The sequence below is a fragment of the Ranitomeya imitator genome, chromosome 5, assembly GCF_032444005.1.
Source record: "Ranitomeya imitator isolate aRanImi1 chromosome 5, aRanImi1.pri, whole genome shotgun sequence".
NCBI classification, from domain to species: Eukaryota; Metazoa; Chordata; class Amphibia; order Anura; family Dendrobatidae; genus Ranitomeya; species Ranitomeya imitator.
In genome coordinates, this window is record NC_091286.1 from 711209750 (window position 1) to 711237473 (window position 27724).

Consider the following 27724-nt stretch of genomic DNA (forward strand, 5'->3'; position numbering starts at 1 on the left):
GATCGATCACCGGGATAAATGTCACATAGACGGGTGTCGTCAGAGGCCACAATCACCGGCGGCATCTACAGCTGCACAGGAAGGCGCCTCCTGTGCACCGGCATCATCCCTCCGCCAACCGGGAAACAGCGGAACCACAGCACAGAGGAGCAGAGCCAGCGGGAGAAGAACGGAGCAGGAACTTCCGCCCACTGGGTGTGGCCATTCCCTTCCCTGGTGATTGGCCTGAATCCGGCTCCGCCCACTCAAGTGACGTCACTCCACACAAGAGCCACAGAACTGGACGCTGCTCTACTATGGAGATAGAGGCCCCGCCCACCCTGTCACATGGTGCTGACGTCACCACAGGTCCTGCAGGTCTCGCAGTGCAGTGGGTGCCGCTATTGTCTCTGGTGTCAGCCGCCGCACACAGGACGTCTTCACACGGCTGCGGCCTCTCTGCGGTATCAGGTGAGGTGACAGCAGCCAGGACTCGGGCGCAGCTCTCACACAGTCTGTGCAGTCATGGCTTCCTCTCTCTCAGGCACAGAGTGGCCGGTTGTCCGGTGTTCTGCTCCCTCCCTGCAGTCTGTGTGTCCTCCCCGCGGTCCGCACACTGTCAGGACGGAGGCTCCGCCCCCTTGTATCCTCTGGGGGAGGGACCGCCCCCTTGTCCCTCTGGAGATTGCACCTGTCTGTCCTCACACAGAGGGACCGCCCCCTTGTCTCCTCTGGAGATTGGACCTGTCTATCCACACATGGAGGGACCGCCCCCTTGTCTCCTCTGGAGATTGCACCTGTCTATCCACACACGGAGGGACCGCCCCTTTGTCAATTCTGGAGATTGCACCTGTCTGTCCCCACACGAAGGGACCGCCCCCTTGTCTCCTCTGGAGATTGGACCTGTCTATCCACACCTGAAGGGACCGCCCCCTTGTCTCCTCTGGAGATTGCACCTGTCTATCCACACACGGAGGGACCGCCCCCTTGTCTCCTCTGGAGATTGCACCTGTCTATCCACACATGGAGGGACCGCCCCCTTGTCTCCTCTGGAGATTGCACCTGTCTATCCACACATGGAGGGACCGCCCCCTTGTCTCCTCTGGAGATTGCACCTGTCTATCCACACACGGAGGGACCGCCCCCTTGTCTCCTCTGGAGATTGCACCTGTCTATCCACACACGGAGGGACCGCCCCCTTGTCTCCTCTGGAGATTGCACCTGTCTATCCACACATGGAGGGACCGCCCCCTTGTCTCCTCTGGAGATTGCACCTGTCTATCCACACATGGAGGGACCGCCCCCTTGTCTCCTCTGGAGATTGCACCTGTCTATCCACACATGGAGGGACCGCCCCCTTGTCTCCTCTGGAGATTGCACCTGTCTATCCACACATGGAGGGACCGCCCCATTGTCTCCTGGAGATTGCACCTGTCTGTCCTCACATGGAGGGACCGCCCCCTTGTCTCCTCTGGAGATTGCACCTGTCTGTCCCCACACGGAGGGACCGCCCCCTTGTCTCCTCTGGAGATTGCACCTGTCTATCCACACATGGAGGGACCGCCCCATTGTCTCCTGGAGATTGCACCTGTCTGTCCTCACATGGAGGGACCGCCCCCTTGTCTCCTCTGGAGATTGCACCTGTCTGTCCCCACACGGAGGGACCGCCCCCTTGTCTCCTCTGGAGATTGCACCTGTCTATCCACACATGGAGGGACCGCCCCATTGTCTCCTGGAGATTGCACCTGTCTATCCACACATGGAGGGACTGCCCCCTTGTCTCCTGGAGATTGCACCTGTCTATCCACACATGGAGGGACCGCCCCCTTGTCTCCTGGAGATTGCACCTGTCTATCCACACATGGAGGGACCGCCCCCTTGTCTCCTCTGGAGATTGCACCTGTCTGTCCCCACACGGAGGGACCGCCCCCTTGTCTGCTCTGGAGATTGCACCTGTCTGTCCCCACACGGAGGGACCGCCCCCTTGTCTCCTCTGGAATAGTGCCTGTCTGTCCATACTGAGGGACCGCCCCCTTGTCTTTTGTGGGCGTTTACATGAAGCAGTATATACAAATATCTCGCTGAGGATCTGTTCGGGCACAAGGGGACGTTCTCTGCGTCTGGAGGAGAGGAGGTTTTTCCACCAACATAGAAGCGGATTCTTTCGGCTGTGTGCACACGTTGCAGATTTTGATGCGGATCCGCAGCATTTTTGGACACACGGAATTGCATCAAATCCGCACTGTAGTGCGCAAGCAATGTTAGTCTATGTGAAGTTGACATTTCCTGTGCACATGCTGTGAAAAAGAGCGCACGGAATTGCAGCGTTTTTTTTTCCGCAGCATGTCCATTATTTTCTGCAGCATTTCTGCCCCCATTGACTTCTATTGTGTCAGACAAATCCACAGCTTTAATAAAGATCTGTGGAAATGTTATGGATGTTCCAGCGAGAAACACTGCAGATCGGGAGGGGGAGACTGTGTGTGCGGAGACTATGTGCCAGTGTTTGTGTATGACTGTGTGCGTGCAGAGACTATGTGCGGGGCTATGTGCCAGTGTTTGTGTATGACTGTGTGCGTGCAGAGACTATGTGCGGGGCTATGTGCCAGTGTTTGTGTATGACTGTGTGCGTGCAGAGACTATGTGCGGGGCTATGTGCCAGTGTTTGTGTATGACTGTGTGCGTGCAGAGACTATGTGCGGGGCTATGTGCCAGTGTTTGTGTATGACTGTGTGCGTGCAGAGACTATGTGCGGGGCTATGTGCCAGTGTTTGTGTATGACTGTGTGCGTGCAGAGTCTATGTGCGGGGCTATGTGCCAGTGTTTGTGTATGACGGTGTGCATGCAGAGTCTATGTGCGGGGCTATGTGCCAGTGTTTGTGTATGACTGTGTGTGTGCAGAGACTATGTGCGGGGCTATGTGCCAGTGTTTGTGTATGACTGTGTGCGTGCAGAGACTATGTGCGGGGCTATGTGCCAGTGTTTGTGTATGACTGTGTGTGTGCAGAGACTATGTGCGGGGCTATGTGCCAGTGTTTGTGTATGACTGTGTGCGTGCAGAGACTATGTGCGGGGCTATGTGCCAGTGTTTGTGTATGACTATGTGTGTGCAGAGACTATGTGCGGGGCTATGTGCCAGTGTTTGTGTATGACTGTGTGCGTGCAGAGACTATGTGCGGGGCTATGTGCCAGTGTTTGTGTATGACTGTGTGCGTGCAGAGACTATGTGCGGGGCTATGTGCCAGTGTTTGTGTATGACTGTGTGTGTGTGCAGAGACTATGTGCGGGGCTATGTGCCAGTGTTTGTGTATGACTGTGTGCGTGCAGAGTCTATGTGCGGGGCTATGTGCCAGTGTTTGTGTATGACTGTGTGCGTGCAGAGTCTATGTGCGGAGAATATGTGCCAGTGTTTGTGTATGATTGTGTGTGTGCAGAGACTATGTGCGGAGAATATGTGCCAGTGTTTGTGTATGACTGTGTGTGTGCAGAGACTATGTGCGGGGCTATGTGCCAGTGTTTGTGTATGACTGTGTGTGTGCTGAGACTATGTGCGGGGCTATGTGCCAGTGTTTGTGTATGACTGTGTGCGTGCAGAGTCTATGTGCGGAGAATATGTGCCAGTGTTTGTGTATGACTGTGTGTATGACTATGTGCGGGGCTATGTGCCAGTGTTTGTGTATGACTGTGTGTATGACTATGTGCGGGGCTATGTGCCAGTGTTTGTGTATGACTGTGTGCGTGCAGAGTCTATGTGCGGAGAATATGTGCCAGTGTTTGTGTATGACTGTGCGTGCAGAGACTATGTGCGGGGCTATGTGCCAGTGTTTGTGTATGACTGTGTGTGTGCAGAGTCTATGTGCGGGGCTATGTGCCAGTGTTTGTGTATGACTGTGTGCGTGCAGAGTCTATGTGCGGAGAATATGTGCCAGTGTTTGTGTATGACTGTGCGTGCAGAGACTATGTGCGGGGCTATGTGCCAGTGTTTGTGTATGACTGTGTGTGTGCGGAGACTATGTGCGGAGAATATGTGCCAGTGTTTGTGTATGACTGTGTGCGTGCAGAGACTATGTGCGGGGCTATGTGCCAGTGTTTGTGTATGACTGTGTGCGTGCAGAGACTATGTGCGGGGCTATGTGCCAGTGTTTGTGTATGACTGTGTGTGTGCGGAGACTATGTGCGGGGCTATGTGCCAGTGTTTGTGTATGACTGTGTGCGTGCAGAGACTATGTGCGGGGCTATGTGCCAGTGTTTGTGTATGACTGTGTGTGTGCAGAGACTATGTGCGGGGCTATGTGCCAGTGTTTGTGTATGACTGTGTGCGTGCAGAGACTATGTGCGGGGCTATGTGCCAGTGTTTGTGTATGACTGTGTGCGTGCAGAGACTATGTGCGGGGCTATGTGCCAGTGTTTGTGTATGACTGTGTGTGTGCAGAGTCTATGTGCGGGGCTATGTGCCAGTGTTTGTGTATGACTGTGTGTGTGCAGAGACTATGTGCGGAGAATATGTGCCAGTGTATGTGTATGACTGTGTGCGTGCAGAGACTATGTGCGGGGCTATGTGCAAGTGTTTGTGTATGACTGTGTGTGTGCGGAGAATATGTGCGGGGCTATGTGCCAGTGTTTGTGTATGACTGTGTGTGTGTATGTGCGGGGCTATGTGCCAGTGTTTGTGTATGACTGTGTGTGTGCAGAGACTATGTGCGGAGAATATGTGCCAGTGTTTGTGTATGACTGTGTGCGTGCAGAGACTATGTGCGGGGCTATGTGCCAGTGTTTGTGTATGACTGTGTACGTGCAGAGACTATGTGCGGGGCTATGTGCCAGTGTTTGTGTATGACTGTGTGTGTGCAGAGACTATGTGCGGGGCTATGTGCCAGTGTTTGTGTATGACTGTGTGCGTGCGGAGACTATGTGCGGGGCTATGTGCCAGTGTTTGTGTATGACTGTGTGTGTGCAGAGACTATGTGCGGGGCTATGTGCCAGTGTTTGTGTATGACTGTGTGCGTGCAGAGACTATGTGCGGGGCTATGTGCCAGTGTTTGTGTATGACTGTGTGTGTGTATGTGCGGGGCTATGTGCCAGTGTTTGTGTATGACTGTGTGTGTGTATGTGCGGGGCTATGTGCCAGTGTTTGTGTATGACTGTGTGTGTATGTGCGCAGCTGTGTGTAAGCAGGCATCGTCCGATGGGACTGGAGGTCCCATCCGGCTATGTCTGCTACAGTGGCAGGTGGCCGGATGATGGGACAGTAGTAGTCCCATCATCGAGCTACTGTGTTCAAGTGTAACAAAAAAAAAGAACACATACACACACACACATAGACATACAGTACATAATCACCAATCGCCTAGTCCCCGAAGCCCTCGATCACCTGGAAAAAATAAAGAAACACCATATACTCCCTGATCTGATGCAATCCATGTAAGGCTGCTATCACACCAGCAGTATCTGGTCAGTATTTTACATCAGTATTTGTAGCCAAAACCAGGAGTGGAACAATTAGAGGAAACGTATAATAGAAACATCTGCACCACTTCTGTATTATCACCCACTCCTGGATCTCCCGTGGAGAGCTGTCACATCGGCAGATGCCACCGCTTTCCAGGGCCTCCGGGATACAATGACGGAAGAAATCCTTCCGAACTGTTTCCCTCCGCCGCTGTGAGTACAGTATAATTCATACTGTCACTTGCGGCACAGCTGCGTGGGAAAATTCTCACACAGCAGTGCCGTAAAGTGAGAGGCCACTGAACCCTCAGTGATAATACTGCAGGAGCCATTGTCTCCTGTCAGTGTGTCACTGGAGACTTCTTCTGTAATGGGATCAAATGTGGAGAAAAAAAATTGATCATATCCGACCGGAAATTATCTCCCATTTCCCTCATACCATGCACTGTCCTCTCTCCTCCACTGAATCTAGCTCACTCTCTGACTTTAAACCAGTCACAGAAGAAGAAGTAATCAGGCTCCTTGCATCTTCTCGCCCGACCACTTGCACCAGTGACCCCATTCCTTGACATCTCCTCCAATCCCTTTCCCCTGCTGTCACTGCTCACTTAGCAAAAATATTCAACCTCTCTCTCTTCTGATATCTTTCCCTCCTCATACAATACTTAAAAAACCATCCCACGACCAAAACTGTGTAACTATAGACCTATCTCTAATCTTCCCTTCATCTCTAACTCCTGGAACGCCTGGCCCACTCCCGTCTTACCCGCTATCTCTCATAACTTCTTTTCGACCCTCTACAATTCGGTTTCCTCTCTTTACACTCTACTGAAACTGCCCTCACTAAAGTCTCTAATGACCTACTAACAGCTAAATCTAATGGTCACTACTCCATGCTAATTCTCTTGGATCTCTCTGCAGCATTCGACACTGTGGATCATCAGCTCCTCCTCACTATGCTCCGCTCCATCGGCCTCAAGGACACCGTTCTCTCCTGGTTCTCCTCCTATCTCTCTGACCGATCTTTCACTGTATGTTTTGCTGGTTCCTCCTCCTCTCACCTTCCCCTTACTGTTGGGGTTCCTCAAGAATCAGTCCTAGGCCCCCTCTTCTTCTTTGTATACTGCCCCTATTGGTAGATTTGGTTTCCAGTACCATCTCTCTGCTGACGACACCCAATTATACACCTCTTCTCCTGTTATCACGCCTGCCTTTTTAGAAAACACCAGTGATTGTCTTACCGCTGTCTCTAACATCATGTCCTCCCTCTATCTGAAACTGAACCTGTCAAAAACTGAACTCCTAGTGTTTCTCCCTCTACTAACCTACCTTTGCCTGACATTGCCATCTCCGTGTGCGGTTCCACCATTACTCCCCAGCAACATGCCCGCTGCCTTGGGGTCATCCTTGATTCCGAGCTTTCCTTCACCCCCTACATCCGATCATTGGCTCGCTCTTCTTACCTGCATCTCAAAAACATTTCTAGAATTCGCCCTTTTCTTACTTTCGACTCTGCAGAACCTCTTACTGTCTCACTTATTCATTCTCGTCTGGACTATTGTAACTCTCTACTAATCGGCCTCCCTCTTACCAAACTCTCCCCGCTCCAATCTGTCCTGAATGCTGCAGCCAGGATCATATTCATCACCAACCGTTACACCGATGCCTCTACCCTGTGCCAGTCATTACACTGGTTACCCATCCACTCCAGAATCCAGTACAAAACTACTACCCTCATCCACAAAGCACTCCATGGCTCTGCACCACCCTACATCTCCTCTCTGGTCTCAGTCTACCACCCTGCCCGTGCCCTCCGCTCCGCTAATGGCCTCAGGTTAGCATCCTCAATAATCAGAACCTCCCACTCCCGTCTCCAAGACTTTACACGTGCTGCGCCGATTATTTGGAATGCACTACCTAGGTTAATACGACTAATCCCCATTCCCCACAGTTTTAAGCGTACCCTAAAAACTCATTTGTTCAGATTGGCCTACCGCCTCAATGCATTAACCTAACTATCCCTGTGTGGCCTATTTATAAAAAAAAAAAAAAAAACATAATCAGGTTCCTCGTATCATGTCCTCATACACTTTATGCAGTTAACCAATTTACCCCCAAGGGTGGTTTGCACGTTATGGACCGGGCCAATTTTTACAATTCTGACCACTGTCCCTTTATGAGGTTATAACTCTGGAACGCTTCAACGGATCCCGGTGATTCTGACATTGTTTTCTCGTGACATATTGTACTTCATGATAGTGGTAAAATTTCTTTGATATTACCTGCGTTTATTTGTGAAAAAAACGGAAATATGGCGAAAATTTTGTAAATTTCGCAATTTTCTAACTGTGAATTTTTATGCAATTAAATCACAGAGATATGTCACTCAAAATACTTAATAAGTAACATTTCCCACATGTCTACTTTACATCAGCACAATTTTGGAACCAACATTTTTTTTGTTAGGGAGTTATAAGGGTTAAAAGTTGACCAGCAATTTCTCATTTTTACAACACCATTTTATTTTAGGGACCACATCTCATTTGAAGTCATTTTGAGGGGTCTATATGATAGAAAATACCCAAGTGTGACACCATTCTAAAAACTGCACCCCTCAAGGTGCTCAAAACCACATTCAAGAAGTTTATTAACCCTTCAGGTGCTTCACAGGAATTTTTGGAATGTTTAAATAAAAATGAACATTTAACTTTTTTTCACAAAAAATTTAATTCAGCTCCAATTTGTTTTATTTTACCAAGGGTAACAGGAGAAAATGGACCCCAAACCTTGTTGTACAATTTGTCCTGAGTACACCAATACCCCTTAAGTGGAGGTAAACCACTGTTTGGGCGCATGACAGAGCTCAGAAGCGAAGGAGCGCCGTTTGACTTTTCAATGCAAAATTGACTGGAATTGAGATGGGACGCCATGTTGCGTTTGGAGAGCCACTGATGTGCCTAAACATTGAAACCACCCACAAGTGACACCATTTTGGAAAGTAGACCCCCTAAGGAACTTATCTAGAGGTGTGGTGAGCACTTTGACCCACCAAGTGCTTCACAGAAGTTTATAATGCAGAGCCGTAAAAATAAAACAAAAAATTTTTCCCACAAAAATTATTATTTAGCCCCCAGTTTTGTATTTTCCTGAGGGTAAAAGGAGAAATTGGACCCCAAAATTTGTTGTCCAATTTGTCCTGAGTACGCTGATACCCCATATGTGGGGGGAACCACCGTTTGGGCGCATGGGAGGGCTCGGAAGGGAAGGAGCGCCATTTGGAATACAGACTTAGATGGAATGGTCTGCAGGCGTCACATTGCGTTTGCAGAGCCCCTAATGTACCTAAACAGTAGAAACCCCCCACAAGTGACCCCATATTGGAAATTAGACCCCCCACAAACTTATCTAGATGTGTTGTGAGAACTTTGAGCCCCCAAGTGTTTCACTACAGTTTATAACGCAGAGCCGTGAAAATAAAAAATCTTTTTTTTCCCACAAAAATTATTTTTTAGCCCCCAGTTTTGTATTTTCCCAAGGTAACAGGAGAAATTGGACCCCAAAAGTTGTTGTCCAATTTGTCCTGAGTACGTCGATACCCCATATGTTGGGGTAAACCCCTGTTTGGGCACTTGGGAGAGCTTGGAAGGGAAGGAGCACTGTTTTACTTTTTCAACGCAGAATTGGCTGGAATCGCCATGTCGCGTTTGGAGAGCCCCTGATGTGTCTAAACAGTGGAAACCCCCCAATTATAACTGAAACCCTAATCCAAACACACCCCTAACCCTAATCCCAACTGTAACCCTAACCACACCTCTAACCCTGACACACTCCTAACCCCTAATCCCAACCCTATTCCCAACCGCAAATGTAATCCAAACCCTAACCGTAACTTTAGCCCCAACCCTAACTGTAGCCTTAACCCTAACTAGCCTTAACCCTAACTGTAGCCTTAACCCTAACTGTAGCCTTAACCCTAACTGTAGCTTTAACCCTAACTGTAGCCTTAACCCTAACTGTAGCCTTAACCCTAACTGTAGCCTTAACCCTAACTGTAGCCTTAACCCTAACTGTAGCCTTAACCCTAACTGTAGCCTTAACCCTAACTGTAGCCTTAACCCTAACTGTAGCCTTAACCCTAACTGTAGCCTTAACCCTAACTGTAGCCTTAACCCTAACTGTAGCCTTAACCCTAACTGTAGCCTTAACCCTAACTGTAGCCTTAACCCTAACTGTAGCCTTAACCCTAACTGTAGCCTTAACCCTAACTGTAGCCTTAACCCTAACTGTAGCCTTAACCCTAACTGTAGCCTTAACCCTAACTGTAGCCTTAACCCTAGCCCTAACCATAACCCTAGCCCTAACCATAACTCTAGCCCTAACCCTAGCCCTAACCCTAACCCTAGCCCTAACCCTAGCCCTAACGGGAAAATGGAAATAAATACATTTTTTTAATTTTTTGATTTTTCCCTAACTAAGGGGGTGATGAAGGGGGGTTTTATTTACTATTTATAGCTTTTTTTAGCGGATTTTTATGATTGGCAGCCGTCACACGCTGAAAGACGCTTTTTATTGCAAAAAATATTTTTTGCGTTACCACATTTTGAGAGCTATAATTTTTCCATATTTGAGTCCACAGAGTCATGTGAGGTCTTGTTTTTTGCGGGACGAGTTGACGTTTTTATTGGTAACATTTTGGGGCACGTGACATTTTTTGATCGCTTTTTATTCTGATTTTTGTGAGGCAGAATTACCAAAAACCAGCTATTCATGAATTTCTTTTGGGGGAGGCGTTTATACCGTTCCGCGTTTGGTAAAATTGATAAAGCAGTTTTATTCTTCGGGTCAGTACGATTACAGCGACACCTCATTTATATCATTTTTTTATGTTTTGGCGCTTTTATACGATAAAAACTATTTTATATAAAAAATAATTATTTTGGCATCGCTTTATTCTCAGGACTATAACTTTTTTACTTTTTTGTCACGATATAGTATGAAATATTATATAAGTAGTTTCTCTTGCAGCAGACTGGGGGCTAAAAAGCCCCCCCCCCCCCTTCCCTTTCACTCAGCCAAGAGCTGCTTTGCCAATGTACTGGGGGGAGTTTTATGGCCGAAAGGTATTTACGACCAGGTTAGAATCTTCCTCCAGCTGGAACTGGAAATATGGCTCCAAAATTCATGAAAGATTCTTTGTTTGGTTTTTGTACGATATTATGCACAATGTTTACGTTAAGAACACGAAAATATATATTCGTATTCCCACTCGGCGTATCTACCCATCCCTTGAAACTCGGGCTTCTAACTCCATCTGGTAAAGAAGTAGGGATTTCTCTGTAAATATGTATCCCAGATAGGACATATTTGATCTCATTAGAATGCTCACGTTAATCCGAGATGAATGATGGGTTTGTTATGACTCTGACATGTTTTGTGGGGAAGATATAGAAATCAGAGAAAATAGTTTAAAGTTTACTCAGAATGTAGAGAGAGGAGGGTCTGGATAAACCAGCCTTTCTGTGATGTCACAGCCTTAAGGTTTTAAGTGTCTGGCAGGCTCTGAGGAGTCACTTCTGCTTGATTTCTTGTCTCCTCCTGAAGCCAGCAGCACGTCCAATGAGCTGGGACGTATGGTTGCCTGCCATGCTTTGAACATGTGAGTGTTACATTTTCTCATTTAATCCCTGTTTATTTCATAATTACCCTTGTACATATTTGCAATTGTCTCATTTGTAACATCTTTATAAAATATTTTTGATAAAGCACTGCCTAATTTTTATGGGATGTAATATTTAATATTAGTTCGTTCTCCTGTTCTAAACTGTACCCTAAGTCTTCTGAAGGGAAATACGCTACTGTTACTGTTGTGTTGGGTTAGCTTCGGACCCGTTTAATCGAAGCTGGTGGCAGTGATACCGTGTGCAGACTGTTGAGTGATGCTGTAGCGGCTGCGGCGTTGATAATTATTGTTCCTGCCTGAGTGGGAGTAGTTATCGCATCGCTGCAGCGTTCCCAATAGCCAGTACATAGCAGGCAGCCTTTCTGGCGACTAATTACCCAGGGTGCAGTACCTAATCTGACCTGAGAGTAAGGGGGCGCCAGAGAGCTGCAAGTGTTAAGTGGAACTGTAAGCGGGATATACATAAATCCCTGCAGTTCGTGGTATATAGAAAAGCAGTGGGATACCTAGAATAAGCCCCTGCTGTAAACTAAGAGGTCAATAGCCTTGTGTGTGTTTTCTCATCACATTGTTAGCAGTGGAGGGATAACTAAGATAAGCCCCCCTGCACATGTGATAGCCGTCTGTTGGCCCAAAGTCACCCCGACCCGTGACGTAGGGGTGACAGTCACGGTGTGAATCGTGACACTGATGTTGCTGTATGGCGGCTCGTTTTTTGCGGGACAAGATGACGCTTTCAGCGGTACCATGGTTATTTATATCTCTTTTTGATCGTGTGTTATTCCACTTTTTGTTCGGCGGTATGATAATAAAGCGTTTTTTGTCTCGTTTTTTTTTTTTCCTGTGGTGTTTACTGAAGGGGTTAACTAGTGGGACAGTTTTATAGGTCGGGCCGTTACGGACGCGGCGATACTAAATATGTGTACTTGTATTGTTTTTTTATTATTTAGATTAAGAAATGTATTTATGGGAATAATATATATATATTTTTTTCATTATTTAGGTTTTTTTTTTTTTTACACACTTGTAAAAAAAAATTTTTGAACTTTTTTACTTTGTCCCAGGGAGGGACAATACAGATCGGTGATCTGCCAGTTTGCACAGCACTCTGACAGATCACCGATCTGTCTCGAGAGTGCTGCAGCGTTACCAAGGGCCTGCTCTGAGCAGGCACTTTTTAAGCCACCTCCCTCCCTGCAGGACCCGGATCCGCGGCCATCTTGGATCCAGGACTTGCTGCAGGGGGGAAGGTAGGAGACCCCCGGAGCAACGCGATCACATCGCGTTGCTGCGGGGGTTTCAGGGAAGCCCGCAGGGAGCCCCCTCCCTGCGCGATGCTTCCCTGCACCGCCGGCACATCGCGATCATGTTTGATCGCGGTGTGCCGGGGGTTAATGTGCCGGGGGCGGTCCATGACCGCTCCTGGCACATAGTGCCGGATGTCAGCTGCGATAAGCAGCTGACACCCGGCCGCGATCGGCCGCGCTCCCCCCGTGAGCGCAGCCGATCGCCTATGACGTACTATTCCGTCCTTGGGAAGTAAAGCCCACCCCACATGGACAGAATAGTACGTCTGTACTGTTACATATTTAGGCTGATAACTGGTTCCTGCAGCTTTACATGAACACCCGATCCTTACACTATGGCCGGTCCGAATAACTAAAGCAATTGTTACCATCCACCTCTCGTGTCTCCCCTTTTCCTCATAGTTTGTAGCTTGTGAGCAGCAGGGCCCTCACTCCTCCTGTATCTGGTGATCGGGGCCCTCGCTCCTCCTGTATCTGGTGATCGGGGCCCTCACTCCTCCTGTATCTGGTGATCGGGGCCCTCACTCCTCCTGTATCTGGTGATCGGGGCCCTCACTCCTCCTGTATCTGGTGATCGGGGCCCTCATTCCTCTTGTATCTGGTGATCGGGGCCCTCACTCCTCCTGTATCTGGTGATCGGGGTCCTCGCTCCTCCTGTATCTGGTGATCGGGGCCCTCACTCCTCCTGTATCTGGTGATCGGGGTCCTCACTCCTCCTGTATCTGGTGATCGGGGCCCTCACTGCTCCTGTATCTGGTGATCGGGGTCCTCACTCCTCCTGTATCTGGTGATCGGGGCCCTCGCTCCTCCTGTATCTGGTGATCGGAGCCCTCATTCCTCCTGTATCTGGTGATCGGGGCCCTCACTCCTCCTGTATCTGGTGATCGGGGCCCTCACTCCTCCTGTATCTGGTGATCGGGGCCCTCGCTCCTCCTGTATCTGGTGATCGGGGCCCTCGCTCCTCCTGTATCTGGTGATCGGGGTCCTCACTCCTCCTGTATCTGGTGATCGGGGTCCTCACTCCTCCTGTATCTGGTGATCGGGGCCCTCCCTCCTCCTGTATCTGGTGATCGGGGCCCTCGCTCCTCCTGTATCTGGTGATCGGGACCCTCACTCCTCCTGTATCTGGTGATCGGGGCCCTCGCTCCTCCTGTATCTGGTGATCGGGGCCCTCATTCCTCCTGTATCTGGTGATCGGGGTCCTCACTCCTCCTGTATCTGGTGATCGGGGCCCTCATTCCTCTTGTATCTGGTGATCGGGGCTCTCGCTCCTCCTGTATCTGGTGATCGGGGCCCTCACTCCTCCTGTATCTGGTGATCGGGGCCCTCGCTCCTCCTGTATCTGGTGATCGGGGCCCTCACTCCTCCTGTATCTGGTGATCGGGGCCCTCCCTCCTCCTGTATCTGGTGATCGGGGCCCTCGCTCCTCCTGTATCTGGTGATCGGGACCCTCACTCCTCCTGTATCTGGTGATCGGGGCCCTCGCTCCTCCTGTATCTGGTGATCGGGGCCCTCATTCCTCCTGTATCTGGTGATCGGGGCCCTCGCTCCTCCTGTATCTGGTGATCGGGGTCCTCACTCCTCCTGTATCTGGTGATCGGGGCCCTCACTCCTCCTGTATCTGGTGATCGGGGCCCTCACTCCTCCTGTATCTGGTGATCGGGGCCCTCACTCCTCCTGTATCTGGTGATCGGGGTCCTCACTCCTCCTGTATCTGGTGATCGGGGCCCTCACTCCTCCTGTATCTGGTGATCGGGGTCCTCACTCCTCCTGTATCTGGTGATCAGGGCCCTCACTCCTCCTGTATCTGGTGATCGGGGCCCTCATTCCTCCTGTATCTGGTGATCGGGGTCCTCACTCCTCCTGTATCTGGTGATCGGGGCCCTCATTCCTCCTGTATCTGGTGATCGGGGCCCTCACTCCTCCTGTATCTGGTGATCGGGGCCCTCACTCCTCCTGTATCTGGTGATCGGGGCCCTCACTCCTCTTGTATCTGGTGATCGGGGCCCTCACTCCTCCTGTATCTGGTGATCGGGGCCCTCACTCCTCCTGTATCTGGTGATCGGGGCCCTCATTCCTCCTGTATCTGGTGATCGGGGCCCTCATTCCTCCTGTATCTGGTGATCGGGGCCCTCATTCCTCCTGTATCTGGTGATCGGGGCCCTCACTCCTCCTGTATCTGGTGATCGGGGCCCTCATTCCTCCTGTATCTGGTGATCGGGGCCCTCATTCCTCCTGTATCTGGTGATCGGGACCCTCATTCCTCCTGTATCTGGTGATCGGGGCCCTCACTCCTCCTGTATCTGGTGATCGGGGCCCTCATTCCTCCTGTATCTGGTGATCGGGGCCCTCACTCCTCCTGTATCTGGTGATCGGGGCCCTCATTCCTCCTGTATCTGGTGATCGGGGCCCTCATTCCTCCTGTATCTGGTGATCGGGGCCCTCACTCCTCCTGTATCTGGTGATCGGGGCCCTCATTCCTCCTGTATCTGGTGATCGGGGCCCTCACTCCTCCTGTATCTGGTGATCGGGGCCCTCGCTCCTCCTGTATCTGGTGATCGGGACCCTCATTCCTCCTGTATCTGGTGATCGGGGCCCTCACTCCTCCTGTATCTGGTGATCGGGGCCCTCGCTCCTCCTGTATCTGGTGATCGGGTCCTCATTCCTCCTGTATCTGGTGATCGGGGTCCTCACTCCTCCTGTATCTGGTGATCGGGGCCCTCATTCCTCCTGTATCTGGTGATCGGGGCCCTCATTCCTCCTGTATCTGGTGATCGGGGCCCTCATTCCTCCTGTATCTGGTGATCGGGGCCCTCACTCCTCCTGTATCTGGTGATCGGGGCCCTCATTCCTCCTGTATCTGGTGATCGGGGCCCTCATTCCTCCTGTATCTGGTGATCGGGGCCCTCACTCCTCCTGTATCTGGTGATCGGGGCCCTCGCTCCTCCTGTATCTGGTGATCGGGGCCCTCACTCCTCCTGTATCTGGTGATCGGGGTCCTCATTCCTCCTGTATCTGGTGATCGGGGCCCTCATTCCTCCTGTATCTGGTGATCGGGGCCCTCACTCCTCCTGTATCTGGTGATCGGGGCCCTCATTCCTCCTGTATCTGGTGATCGGGGTCCTCATTCCTCCTGTATCTGGTGATCGGGGCCCTCACTCCTCCTGTATCTGGTGATCGGGGCCCTCATTCCTCCTGTATCTGGTGATCGGGGCCCTCATTCCTCCTGTATCTGGTGATCGGGGCCCTCACTCCTCCTGTATCTGGTGATCGGGGCCCTCACTCCTCCTGTATCTGGTGATCGGGGCCCTCACTCCTCCTGTATCTGGTGATCGGGGCCCTCATTCCTCCTGTATCTGGTGATCGGGGCCCTCACTCCTCCTGTATCTGGTGATCGGGGCCCTCACTCCTCCTGTATCTGGTGATCGGGGCCCTCACTCCTCCTGTATCTGGTGATCGGGGCCCTCGCTCCTCCTGGTATCTATTGTGAACTGTATTTCTGTTATGCTGTAATGTCTATTGTCTGTACAAATCCACTCTATAATTGTAAAGCGCTGCGGAATATGTTGGCGCTATAGAAATAAAATTATTTTTAATTATTATACATGTGAATGAGATCTCCTCTGAGGCGTCTTTATTTTAAGCTAATCAATCCCAACTTTTCCAAACTTTCATCATATGAGAGGTCTCCATCCCGTGTAATATAGGGGAGGACTCCGTCCTGTGTAATATAGGAGAGGCCTCCATCCCGTGTAATATAGGAGAGGCCTCCGTCCTGTGTAATATAGGAGAGATCTCCATCCTGTGTAATATAGGAGAGGCCTCCGTCCTGTGTAATATAGGAGAGGCCTCTGTCCTGTGTAATATAGGGGAGGCCTCCGTCCTGTGTAATATAGGAGAGGCCTCCGTCCTGTGTAATATAGGGGAGGCCTCCGTCCTGTGTAATATAGGAGAGGCCTCTGTCCTGTGTAATATAGGAGAGGCCTCTGTCCCGTGTAATATAGGAGAGATCTCCATCCTGTGTAATATAGGAGAGGCCTCCGTCCTGTGTAATATAGGAGAGGCCTCCGTCCTGTGTAATATAGGAGAGGCCTCCGTCCTGTGTAATATAGGAGAGGCCTCCTTACCTGTGTAATATAGGAGAGGCCTCCGTCCTGTGTAATATAGGAGAGGCCTCCGTCCTGTGTAATATAGGAGAGGCCTCAGTCCTGTGTAATATAGGAGAGGCCTCCGTCCTGTGTAATATAGGGGAGGACTCCGTCGTGTGTAATATAGGAGAGGCCTCCGTCCTGTGTAATATAGGAGAGGCCTCCATCCTGTGTAATATAGGAGAGGCCTCCGTCCTGTGTAATATAGGAGAGGCCTCCGTCCTGTGTAATATAGGAGAGGCCTCCGTCCTGTGTAATATAGGAGAGGACTCCGTCGTGTGTAATATAGGAGAGGCCTCCGTCCTATGTAATATAGGAGAGGACTCCGTCGTGTGTAATATAGGAGAGGCCTCCGTCCTGTGTAATATAGGGGAGGCCTCCGTCCTGTGTAATATAGGAGAGGTCTCCGTCCTGTGTAATATAGGAGAGGCCTCCGTCCTGTGTAATATAGGAGAGGCCTCCGTCCTTTGTAATATAGGGGAGGCCTCTTTCTTGTGTAATATTGGCGATGTCTCCATCCTGTGTAATATAGGAGAGGTCTCCATCCTGTGTAATATAGGAGAGGTCTCCGTCCTGTGTAATATATGAGAGGCCTCCATCCTGTGTAATATAGGGGAGGCCTCCGTCCTGTGTAATATAGGAGAGGCCTCCGTCCTGTGTAATATATGAGAGGCCTCCATCCTGTGTAATATAGGGGAGGCCTCCGTCCTGTGTAATATAGGAGAGGTCTCCGTCCTGTGTAATATAGGAGAGGTCTCCGTCCTGTGTAATATAGGAGAGGTCTCCGTCCTGTGTAATATAGGGGAGGCCTCTTTCTTGTGTAATATAGGAGAGGCCTCCGTCCTGTGTAATATAGGAGAGGTCTCCGTCCTGTGTAATATAGGAGAGGCCTCCGTCCTGTGTAATATAGGAGAGGCCTCTGTCCTGTGTAATATAGGTGAGGCCTCCGTCCTGTGTAATATAGGTGAAGCCTCCGTCCTGTGTAATATAGGGGAGGACTCCGTCCTGTGTAATATAGGAGAGGCCTCCGTCCTGTGTAATATAGGTGAGGCCTCCGTCCTGTGTAATATAGGGGAGGACTCCGTCCTGTGTAATATAGGAGAGGTCTCCGTCCTGTGTAATATAGGAGAGGCCTCCGTCCTGTGTAATATAGGAGAGGCCTCCGTCCTGTGTAATATAGGAGAGGCCTCTGTCCTGTGTAATATAGGTGAGGCCTCCGTCCTGTGTAATATAGGGGAGGACTCCGTCCTGTGTAATATAGGAGAGGCCTCCGTCCTGTGTAATATAGGAGAGGCCTCCGTCCCTGTGTAATATAGGAGAGGCCTCCGTCCTGTGTAATATAGGAGAGGCCTCCGTCCTGTGTAATATAGGAGAGGCCTCCGTCCTGTGTAATATAGGAGAGGCCTCCGTCCTGTGTAATATAGGAGAGGCCTCCGTCCTGTGTAATATAGGAGAGGCCTCCGTCCTGTGTAATATAGGAGAGGCCTCCGTCCTGTGTAATATAGGAGAGGCCTCCGTCCTGTGTAATATAGGAGAGGCCTCCGTCCTGTGTAATATAGGAGAGGTCTCCGTCCTGTGTAATATAGGAGAGGCCTCCGTCCTGTGTAATATAGGAGAGGCCTCCGTCCCTGTGTAATATAGGAGAGGCCTCCGTCCTGTGTAATATAGGAGAGGCCTCCGTCCTGTGTAATATAGGAGAGGCCTCCGTCCTGTGTAATATAGGAGAGGCCTCCGTCCTGTGTAATATAGGAGAGGCCTCCGTCCTGTGTAATATAGGAGAGGCCTCCGTCCTGTGTAATATAGGAGAGGCCTCCGTCCTGTGTAATATAGGAGAGGTCTCCGTCCTGTGTAATATAGGAGAGGCCTCCGTCCTGTGTAATATAGGAGAGGTCTCCGTCCTGTGTAATATAGGAGAGGTCTCCGTCCTGTGTAATATAGGAGAGGCCTCCGTCCTGTGTAATATAGGGGAGGCCTCTTTCTTGTGTAATATTGGCGATGTCTCCATCCTGTGTAATATAGGAGAGGTCTCCGTCCCTTGTAATGATCTAGTTTCCACCTTTGATCTGGCTCTAACGCCTGAATATCCTTTTTTTAAATGTAGAGCCCAAAACTGGATCCCGTATTCTACATGTGGCCTCACCTGTGATTTATAAAGGGTAATAATATTATTATTTATTATTATAATACGTTGTGATTGCAGGATTTTCTCTCTTTTTATACATCCTAAAATGTTTCTTGCTTTTGTGGCTGCTGCCTGACATTGAATGCTGCTGCTCATCTTAACCCCTTCATGACCCAGCCTATTTTGACCTTAAAGACCTTGCCGTTTTTTGCAATTCTGACCAGTGTCCCTTTATGAGGTAATAACTCGGGAACGCTTCAACGGATCCTAGCGATTCTGAGATTGTTTTTTCGTGACATATTGGGCTTCATGTTAGTGGTAAATTTAGGTCAATAAATTCTGCGTTTATTTGTGATAAAAACGGAAATTTGGCGAAAATTTTGAAAATTTCGCAATTTTCACATTTTGAATTTTTATTCTGTTAAACCAGAGAGTTATGTGACACAAAATAGTTAATAAATAACATTTCCCACATGTTTACTTTACATCAGCACAATTTTGGAAACAACATTTTTTTTTCCTAGGAAGTTATAAGGGTTAAAATTTGACCAGCGATTTCTCATTTTTACAACGAAATTTACAAAACCATTTTTTTTAGGGACCACCTCACATTTTAAGTCAGTTTGAGGGGTCTATATGGCTGAAAATACCCAAAAGTGACACCATTCTAAAAACTGCACCTCTCAAGGTACTCAAAACCACATTCAAGAAGTTTATTAACCCTTCAGGTGCTTCACAGCAGCAGAAGCAACATGGAAGGAAAAAATGAACATTTAACTTTTTAGTCACAAAAATTATCTTTTAGCAACAATTTTTTTATTTTCCCCATGGTAAAAGGAGAAACTGAATCACAAAAGTTGTTGTCCAATTTGTCCTGAGTACGTTGATACCTCATATGTGGGGGTAAACCACTGTTTGGGCGCACGGCAGGGCTTGGAAGGGAAGGAGCGCCATTTGACTTTTTGAATGAAAAATTGGCTCCACTCTTTAGCGGACACCATGTCACGTTTGGAGAGCCCCCGCGTGCCTAAAAATTGGAGCTCCCCCACAAGTGACCCCATTTTGGAAACTAGACCCCCCAAGGAACTTATCTAGATGCATAGTGAGCACTTTAAACCCTCAGGTGCTTCACAAATTGAGCCGTAAAAATGAAAAAGTACTTTTTTTTCACAAAAAAATTCTTTTAGCCTCAATTTTTTCATTTTCACATGGGCAACAGGATAAAATGGATCCTAAAATTTGTTGGGCAATTTCTCCTGAGTATACCAATACCTCACATGTGGGGGTAAACCACTGTTTGGGCACACTGCAGGGCTCGGAAGGGAAGGCGAGCCATTTGACTTTTTGAATGGAAAATTAGCTCCAATTGTTAGCGGACACCATGTCGCGTTTGGAGAGCCCCTGTGTGCCTAAACATTGGAGCTCCCCCACAAGTGACCCCATTTTGGAAACTAGACCCCCCAAGGAACTTATCTAGATGCATATTGAGCACTTTAAACCCCCAGGTGCTTCACAGAAGTTTATAACGCAGAGCCATGAAAATAAAAAAAAAAATTATTTTCTCAAAAATGATCTTTTAGCCTGCAATTTTTTATTTTCCCAAGGGTAACAGGAAAAATTTGACCCCAATATTTGTTGTCCAGTTTCTCCTGAGTATGGTGATACCCCATATGTGGGGGTAAACTACTGTTTGGGCACACGTCGGGGCTCAGAAGGGAAGTAGTGACTTTTGAAATGCAGACTTTGATGGAATGGTCTGCGGGCGTCACATTGCGTTTGCAGAGCCCCTGGTGTGCCTAAACAGTAGAAACCCCCCCAAAAGTGACCCCATTTTAGAAACTAGACCCCCCAAGGAACTTATCTAGATATGTGGTTGCACTTTGAACCCCCAAGTGCTTCTCAGACGTTTACAACGCAGAGCCGTGAAAATAAAAAATCATTTTTCTTTCCTCAAAAATGATGTTTTAGCAAGCAATTTTTTATTTTCACAAGGGTAACAGGAGAATTTGGACCCCAGTAATTGTTGCGCAGTTTATCCTGAGTATGCTGGTACCCCATATGTGGGGGTAAACCACTGTTTGGGCACACGTCGGGGCTCGGAATTGAGGGAGCACCATTTGACTTTTTGAATACAAGATTGGCTGGAATCAATGGTGGCGCCATGTTGCGTTTGGAGACCCCTGATGTGCCTAAACAGTGGAAACCCCTCAATTCTACCTCCAACACTAACCCCAACACACCCCTAACCCTAATCCCAACTGTAGCCATAACCCTAATCACAACCCTAACCCCAACACACCCCTAACCCTAATCCCAACTGTAGCCACAACCCTAATTCCAACCTGTCACGATTCCCCTGACCGCTGTCACCACTGGGTCAGGATTCACACCGTGACCGTCACCCCTACGTCACGGATCAGGGTGACTTTAGGCCAACAGACGGCTATCACATGTGCAGGGGGGCTTATCTTAGTTATCCCTCCACTGCTAACAATGTGATGAAGAACCACACACAAGGCTATTGACCTCTTAGTTTACAGCAGGGGCTTATTCTAGGTATCCCACTGCTTTCAATATACCACGAACTGCAGGGATTTATGTATATCCCGCTTACAGTTCCACTTAACACTTGCAGCTCTCTGGCGCCCCCTTACTCTCAGGTCAGATTAGGTACTGCACCCTGGGTAATTAGTCGCCAGAAAGGCTGCCTGCTATGTACTGGCTATTGGGCACGCTGCAGCGACGCGATAACTACTCCCACACCGGCAGGAACAATAATTATGAACCCCGCAGTCACTGCAGCAGCACTCAACAGTCTGCACACTTATCGCTGCCACCAGCTTCGATTAAACGGGTCCGAAGCTAACCCAACACAGTAGCGTAATTCTCTTCAAGAGACAGGGTACGACTTTTAGAGCATGGAGAAGAACTAATATATAATAGTATATCCCATTAAAATTAATTAGGCAGTGCTTTATCAAAAATAGTTTATAAAGATGTTATACATGAGACAATTGCAAATATGTACAAGGGTAATTATAACATAAAGGGAATAAATGAGAAAAGCAACACTCACATATTAAAAGCATTGCAGGCATCCAGGCTAGTGCAGTTTCCATACATCCCAGTCCATGGGAGGTACTCAGCTCTTCCAGGACAATAGGACAAAACAGTCCAGAAAGAGAAATCAGCAGAAGACCGTGCCCTGGGCAGCCTGCTACAACTTAATACCTGGAGGCTGTGACATCACAGAAGGGCTGGCGTATCCAGACCCTCCTCTCTCTACATTCTGCCTAAACTTTAAACTATTCTCTCTAATTTCTATAACTTCACTACAAAACATGACAGAGTCATACCAAACCCATAATTCATCTCGGGTTAACGTGAGCATTCTAATGAGATCAAATATGTCCTATCTGGGATACATATTTACAGAGAAATCCCTACTTCTTTACCAGATGGAGTTAGAAGCCCGAGTTTAAAGGGATGGGTACCTACACCGAGTGGGAATACGAATATATATTTTCATGTTCCTAGCTTAAATCGTTTGCCTAATATCTAACAAAAACTAAACAAAGAATCTTTCATGGATTCTTGAAGTTTCTACTTCCCTTTTAGCTGAACAAGAGCTTACACAGGAAATGCTAGTCGTAAATTCCGTTCGGCAATAAAACCTCTCTTCCCCCATACTCTCAGAGAAGGAAAGCCAGGAATTTGCAGCTCAAACTATGCTCCAAGAAGGGGGGCTTAGCCCACTCAGGCTAGCAAGAGAACTACTTATGATATTTCATACCATATCGTGACACCTCCCCCTTTTGGTGTGCGCTAGGGAGGCAGGACCTGATGGTTCTCCTCCATGCGCACCTCAGCAGGTTCACCCTGGTGGGCCAACCCATCACCATTGCCATGATCTGGCTCCATGGTGCCTTCGCCTACCCGGTTTCCAAGGTAGTGAACCTCCCTCATGCCCATCTGACACTTTCCCGGCTTGATAGTCAGTCCTGCTTGGTGAATTCGCCTGAGCACCTCCTCGAGATGCTGCAGGTGTTCCTTCCAGGAGGGACTGAAGATGGCAATGTCATCCAAGTACGCCACGGCGTACGTCTCCAGTCCCTGAAGCAGGAGGTTGACCATCCGCTGGAAAGTGGCAGGGGCATTCTTCATGCCGAAGGGCATGACCGTGGACTCGTACAGTCCGAAGGGCGTGATAAAGGCGGACTTCTCCTGCGCCTCGGGGCTCAGGGGAATCTGCCAGTATCCTCGACTCAGATCCATTATTGTTAGGTAATCTGCGCCAGCTAACTTCTCAAGCAGCTCCTCCATGCGCGGCATTGGGTGCGCATCCGAGGCTGTGATGGCGTTGAGCCCCCTGTAGTCCACGCAGAACCGGGTGGTCCGGTCCTTCTTTGGCACGAGAACTACAGGTGATGCCCACGCGCTCTTTGACCGTCGAATCACCCCCAGCTGTAACATCTCATCGATCTCTTGGCGCATAGTCTGCTGCACCTGGTCAGAGATTCGATAGGGTGTTCGCCGTAGTGGGGCGTGATTCCCGGTGTCCACCTCGTGGACTGCTAACTCAGTCCTCCCAGGTCGGTTGGAGAATACGACCCGGAAGGGTTCCAGTGTGGTTTGCAACTGCACCCGCTGGGGTTCAGTTAACGAGGCGCTTACCTCCACACCCTCGATGGACCCATTGGCCTTGGCTTGGGCCAGCAAGTCCAGGAGGGTGTCTTCCTCCCCGTCTTCGGGCAAGCTGCAGACCGGTAGGACGAAAGGTTCACGTTCGTGATGAGCCTTCATCATGTTGACGTGAAAGGCCTTTCGCCTACCCCGAGTGTGGTCAAGCGTGACCACGTAAGTGACCGGGTTGAGCTGTTGGTGGACGACGTACGGGCCCTCCCAGGCTGCCTGAAGCTTATCCGTTGGTACGGGGACCAGCACCCACACCTTTTGACCCACGTGGTAGGTCCGCTCCCGGGCGTTCTGGTCGTACCAGTGCTTCTGATCAGCCTGAGCCTGCGTCATGTTGTCATGCACCAACTGCGTCAAGGTCTGCATCTTGTCACGGAAGCGCATGACATACGCCACTATGGACACTTCAGAAGGGCTCGGCTCCTCTTCCCAGGATTCTCTTACCAACCCAAGGGGTCCCCGGACTCGCCTGCCGTACAGGAGCTCGAAGGGGGAGAACCCCGTCGAGGCCTGTGGAACCTCTCGGTAAGCGAACAGCAGGTGTGGGAGGTACCGCTCCCAGTCGCGCCCTTGAGTCTCTACCAGCATGCGTAGCATCTGTTTGAGGGTACCATTGAAGCGTTCACACAAGCCATTGGTCTGTGGGTGGTACGCACTCGATACCAGGTGCTTCACCTGCATTCTCTTACAGAGAGCCTCCATTAGGCGAGACATAAATTGGGTCCCTTGAACAGTAAGCATTTCCCTGGGAAATCCTACACGTGAAAAGATGGCCAACAGGGCATCCGCCACCTTATCTGCCCTAGTTGACGACAGAGCTACTGCCTCTGGGTACCGGGTAGCATAGTCTACCACAGTAAGGATGTATTGCTTTCCAGAGCTGCTGGGGACGGCCAGCGGGCCCACAATGTCCACTGCGATCCTCTGGAAAGGCTCCTCTATCACTGGTAAAGGGATCAGGGGAGCCTTAAGAGCCTGCCCCGCCTTCCCCACTCTTTGACAAGTGATACAGGAGCGGCAGTAGTTTGACACATCTGTCCCCATCTTAGGCCAATAGAAGTGTTGATGCATGTAAAGAAGCTGCGGAGACACCATCACGTGTTTCTCGACGCAAGCAGTGAATAGCCAGGCCTTTCCCCGGGAAGGAACAACCACGGGAAGGGCAGCATCCTATGAAGGAAAGCCACCTATGCCAAGCATGGTATCCATCCACAGACAGCTGTTTCGGGGTTTTTGCCCCTCATCAGTGTGGAGTAGGAATCTGGCTATTAGGAGCAGTGCCTAGTAAAAAGGCTATAAAGGCACAGATGATTGGCCTCGGGGAGACCAAAACATCCAACACCGCGGAGACACCATCACGTGTTTCTCAACGCAGTGATTCCAGAACACTGCCCCCATCCCTTATGGGAAATATGCAGATGCATGTAAAGAAGCTGCGGAGACACCATCACGTGTTTCTCGACGCAAGCAGTGAATAGCCAGGCCTTTCCCCGGGAAGGAACAACCACGGGAAGGGCAGCATCCTATGAAGGAAAGCCACCTATGCCAAGCATGGTATCCATCCACAGACAGCTGTTTCGGGGTTTTTGCCCCTCATCAGTGTGGAGTAGGAATCTGGCTATTAGGAGCAGTGCCTAGTAAAAAGGCTATAAAGGCACAGATGATTGGCCTCGGGGAGACCAAAACATCCAACACCGCGGAGACACCATCACGTGTTTCTCAACGCAGTGATTCCAGAACACTGCCCCCATCCCTTATGGGAAATATGCAGATGCATGTAAAGAAGCTGCGGAGACACCATCACGTGTTTCTCGACGCAAGCAGTGAATAGCCAGGCCTTTCCCCGGGAAGGAACAACCACGGGAAGGGCAGCATCCTATGAAGGAAAGCCACCTATGCCAAGCATGGTATCCATCCACAGACAGCTGTTTCGGGGTTTTTGCCCCTCATCAGTGTGGAGTAGGAATCTGGCTATTAGGAGCAGTGCCTAGTAAAAAGGCTATAAAGGCACAGATGATTGGCCTCGGGGAGACCAAAACATCCAACACCGCGGAGACACCATCACGTGTTTCTCAACGCAGTGATTCCAGAACACTGCCCCCATCCCTTATGGGAAATATGCAGATGCATGTAAAGAAGCTGCGGAGACACCATCACGTGTTTCTCGACGCAAGCAGTGAATAGCCAGGCCTTTCCCCGGGAAGGAACAACCACGGGAAGGGCAGCATCCTATGAAGGAAAGCCACCTATGCCAAGCATGGTATCCATCCACAGACAGCTGTTTCGGGGTTTTTGCCCCTCATCAGTGTGGAGTAGGAATCTGGCTATTAGGAGCAGTGCCTAGTAAAAAGGCTATAAAGGCACAGATGATTGGCCTCGGGGAGACCAAAACATCCAACACCGCGGAGACACCATCACGTGTTTCTCAACGCAGTGATTCCAGAACACTGCCCCCATCCCTTATGGGAAATATGCAGATGCATGTAAAGAAGCTGCGGAGACACCATCACGTGTTTCTCGACGCAAGCAGTGAATAGCCAGGCCTTTCCCCGGGAAGGAACAACCACGGGAAGGGCAGCATCCTATGAAGGAAAGCCACCTATGCCAAGCATGGTATCCATCCACAGACAGCTGTTTCGGGGTTTTTGCCCCTCATCAGTGTGGAGTAGGAATCTGGCTATTAGGAGCAGTGCCTAGTAAAAAGGCTATAAAGGCACAGATGATTGGCCTCGGGGAGACAAAAACATCCAACCCCGCGCCTTTATAGCCTTTTTACTAGGCACTGCTCCTAATAGCCAGATTCCTACTCCACACTGATGAGGGGCAAAAACCCCGAAACAGCTGTCTGTGGATGGATACCATGCTTGGCATAGGTGGCTTTCCTTCATAGGATGCTGCCCTTCCCGTGGTTGTTCCTTCCCGGGGAAAGGCCTGGCTATTCACTGCTTGCGTCGAGAAACACGTGATGGTGTCTCCGCAGCTTCTTTACATGCATCTGCATATTTCCCATAAGGGATGGGGGCAGTGTTCTGGAATCACTGCGTTGAGAAACACGTGATGGTGTCTCCGCGGTGTTGGATGTTTTGGTCTCCCCGAGGCCAATCATCTGTGCCTTTATAGCCTTTTTACTAGGCACTGCTCCTAATAGCCAGATTCCTACTCCACACTGATGAGGGGCAAAAACCCCGAAACAGCTGTCTGTGGATGGATACCATGCTTGGCATAGGTGGCTTTCCTTCATAGGATGCTGCCCTTCCCGTGGTTGTTCCTTCCCGGGGAAAGGCCTGGCTATTCACTGCTTGCGTCGAGAAACACGTGATGGTGTCTCCGCAGCTTCTTTACATGCATCTGCATATTTCCCATAAGGGATGGGGGCAGTGTTCTGGAATCACTGCGTTGAGAAACACGTGATGGTGTCTCCGCGGTGTTGGATGTTTTGGTCTCCCCGAGGCCAATCATCTGTGCCTTTATAGCCTTTTTACTAGGCACTGCTCCTAATAGCCAGATTCCTACTCCACACTGATGAGGGGCAAAAACCCCGAAACAGCTGTCTGTGGATGGATACCATGCTTGGCATAGGTGGCTTTCCTTCATAGGATGCTGCCCTTCCCGTGGTTGTTCCTTCCCGGGGAAAGGCCTGGCTATTCACTGCTTGCGTCGAGAAACACGTGATGGTGTCTCCGCAGCTTCTTTACATGCATCTGCATATTTCCCATAAGGGATGGGGGCAGTGTTCTGGAATCACTGCGTTGAGAAACACGTGATGGTGTCTCCGCGGTGTTGGATGTTTTGGTCTCCCCGAGGCCAATCATCTGTGCCTTTATAGCCTTTTTACTAGGCACTGCTCCTAATAGCCAGATTCCTACTCCACACTGATGAGGGGCAAAAACCCCGAAACAGCTGTCTGTGGATGGATACCATGCTTGGCATAGGTGGCTTTCCTTCATAGGATGCTGCCCTTCCCGTGGTTGTTCCTTCCCGGGGAAAGGCCTGGCTATTCACTGCTTGCGTCGAGAAACACGTGATGGTGTCTCCGCAGCTTCTTTACATGCATCTGCATATTTCCCATAAGGGATGGGGGCAGTGTTCTGGAATCACTGCGTTGAGAAACACGTGATGGTGTCTCCGCGGTGTTGGATGTTTTGGTCTCCCCGAGGCCAATCATCTGTGCCTTAATAGAAGTGTTGAGACAGCCGGGCCTTAGTTTTGCTGATCCCCAAGTGTCCAGCTAGCGGGATCTCATGGGCAATCCGCAACAACTCACCCCGGAATTGCTGTGGGACGACCAGCTGTCTTTCCCTCAACCACTCCTTTTGTGATTCTCCGGGTACTGTCTCCCGGTATA

The 27724-nt window shown here is 49.8% G+C and overlaps 1 protein-coding gene across 1 annotated transcript in view; it reads left to right on the forward strand.

Moving 5' to 3' along the window:
* Positions 1–331: 331 nt before the first annotated feature.
* LOC138638919 (zinc finger protein 665-like) overlaps positions 332–27724 on the forward strand; it is a 67671-nt gene continuing 40278 nt past the window's right edge. The window contains exon 1 of the mRNA XM_069728668.1: positions 332–450. The gene's annotated coding sequence lies outside the window, so the exon portion shown is untranslated. The remainder of the gene's footprint in view (positions 451–27724) is intronic.